At 38.0% G+C, this 2,744-nt stretch overlaps 1 pseudogene; it reads left to right on the top strand.

The window, feature by feature from the left end:
- The first annotated feature begins 564 nt into the window (after positions 1 to 564).
- On the top strand, positions 565 to 2,241 carry LOC123862970 (60 kDa heat shock protein, mitochondrial-like; annotated as a pseudogene).
- The last annotated feature ends 503 nt before the right edge of the window (positions 2,242 to 2,744 follow it).

The raw sequence follows: 2,744 nt of genomic DNA, 5'->3' as shown, positions 1-2,744 counted from the left end.
AGTATGCCAAAATAAGAAGATATTGCACAGTAAAGAAAACCATCAATGAAACAAAAAAGCAACCTACAGAATGGAAAAGATATTTGCAAGTGATATATCTGATAAGGAATTAATATCCAAAATATATAAAGAAGTTATGTAACTCAACACCAGAAAACCCACAAATAATCTGACTAAAAATGAACAGAGGACCTGAATAGACACTTTCCCAAAGAAAGTCATATAGATGGCCAACAGACATATGAAAAGATGCTCAACATCACTAATCATTAGGGAAATGCAAATCAAAACTGCAATGAGGTATCACTTTACACCTGTCAGTATGACTAGTATCCAAAAGAAATAACAAGTGTTGGTGAGGATGTGGAGAGAAAGGTATCCTCATGCACTATTGGTGGGAACGTAAATTGGTGCAGTCACTGTGTAAAACAATATGGGAGTACCTCAAATAATTAAAAATAAAAATACCATATAATTCTGGCTGTATATACCATGCATTCTATCCCTCACTCACCTCCTATTGCCTGTCTCACCACCAGCACACCCTGCTGCTGCCCCACAGAAATGCTTTGATTACCCACAGTCTTTTGCCAAATTAGGCCAGTGTCCAGGGCACTGACTCCGTATCTCACTTGGGCTCATGCCAAAATTTGAGCCTTAATGCATCAAATTGCAGACCTTTTAGCCAAAGTGCAGACCTTTAGCCTTTTAGCCAGCTGTAGCTGTACTATGGGGCCAAAGGGAAGAACAGTGATTATTAAACAGAATTGGGAAAGTCCCAGAGTAACAAAAAATGGTGTGACCATTGCAAAGTTCACTGACTTAAAAGATAAATATAAAAATATTGGTGCTAAACTTTTTCAAGATGTTGCCAATAATACAAATGAAGAGGCTGGGGATGGCATTACTACTGCTACTGTACTAGGACGCTCTATTGCCAAGGAAGGCTTCAAGAAGATTCTCAAAGGTGCTAGTCCTGTGGTAGCTGTTGATGCTGCAATTGCTGAACCTAAGAAGTAGTCTAAAACTGTGACAACCCCTGAAGAAATTGCTCAGGTTGCTACTATTTCTGCAAATGGAAACAAACAAATTGGCAACATCATTTCTGAAGTAATGAAAATGGTTGGAAGAGAGGGCATCATCACAGTAAAGGATAGAAAAACATGAAATGATGAATTAAAAATTATTAAAAACATGATGTTTGATTGAGGTTATATTTCTCCATACTTTATTAATACATCAAAAGGTCAGAAATGTGAACTCCAAGATACCTATGTTCTTCTGAGTGAAAAGAAAATTTCTAGTGTCCTATTTATACCTGCTCTTGAAATTGCCTATGCTCAGTGTAAGCCCTTAGTCATAACTGCTAACGATGTTGATGGAAAAGCTCTAAGTACATTGGTTCTGAGTAGGTTAAAAATTGGTCTTCAGACTGTAGCAGTCAAAGCTCCAGGTTTTGGCAACAATAGAAAGAACCAGCTTAAAGACATGGTTATTGCTACTGGTGATGCAGTGTTTGGAGAAGGATTGACTAAATCTTCAGATATTCAGCTTCATGACTTAGGAAAAGTTGGAGAGGTCTTTGTGAGCAGAGATGATGCCATGCTCTTGAAAGGAAAAGATGAAAAGGCTCAAATTGAAAAATGTATTCAAGAAATCACAGAGAAGTTAGATGTCACAACTAGTGAATATGAAAAGGAAAAACTGAATGAACATCTGGCAAAACTCTCAGATGGAGTAGCTGTGCTGAAGGTTGTTGGGACAAGTGGTGTTGATGTGAATGAAAAGAAAGAGAGTTACAGATGCCCTCAAAGCTACATGAGCTGCTACTGAAAAAGGCATTGTTCTGGGAAGCGGTTGTGCCCTGCCCCAGTGTGCATTCCAGCCTTGGACTCAGTAACTCCAGCTAAAGATCAAAAACTTGGTATAGAAATTACTAGATGAACACTCAAAATACCTGACCATTGCTAAGAATGCAGGCTGTTGAAGGATCACAGATAGTTGAGAAAATTATGCGAACTTCCTCAGAAGTTGGTTATGATGCTATGCTTGAAGCTTTTGTGAATATAATGGAAGAAGGAATCATTGATCCAACTAAGGATGCCAAGAACTGCTTTCTTGGATGTTGCTGGAGTGGCCTTTCTATTAACTATAGCAGAAGTTGTAGTCACCAGAATTCCCAAAGAAGAGAAGGGCCCTGGAATGGGCAGAATAGGTGGAATGGAAGGTGGCATGTTCTAATTCCTAGAGTAGTGCTGAACCATTACCAATGAACTGTGAGAGGAAGCTCAAGGCAGAGGTCCTCAACAATAATTTCTGAGAAGTCAGTTGAAGGAAATGACTGAAGAAAAGGCTGGCTGATGTTTAAGAAAATCATTGAAACCATCAGTTACAGTTGGCAACATATAATGGTTTGCTGCTGTCATTGTCCATGCTTGCAGATAACTTATTTTGTACTTTTGAATAAAAAGATATTTCTACATTCCTGGTAACTGAGTACAAGAACCATGTACCAATGTACTGCTTTCAACTTAAATCACTGAGGCATTTTTACTACTATTCTGTTAAAATCAGGATTTTAGTACTTGCCATCACCAGATGAGAAGCTCAGAAGCAGCCATTCTGTGGAGAATAAGAATAATTGTGTACAAAGTAGAGGGGGAAAAACAGAGAAATATCCAAGTATGTGACAACCTTTGTGTAACAAAAATTTGTTTAAAGTTAAAAAAAAAAAAGAAAGAAAG

The sequence above is a fragment of the Mirounga angustirostris genome, unplaced genomic scaffold, assembly GCF_029215605.1.
Source record: "Mirounga angustirostris isolate CCGP_5_RB_7025 unplaced genomic scaffold, mMirAng1.0.hap1 SCAF_1, whole genome shotgun sequence".
Classification (NCBI taxonomy): Eukaryota; Metazoa; Chordata; class Mammalia; order Carnivora; family Phocidae; genus Mirounga; species Mirounga angustirostris.
Note: the sequence above shows the minus strand (reverse complement) of the source record. Positions and strands in the feature narration are given on the sequence as shown.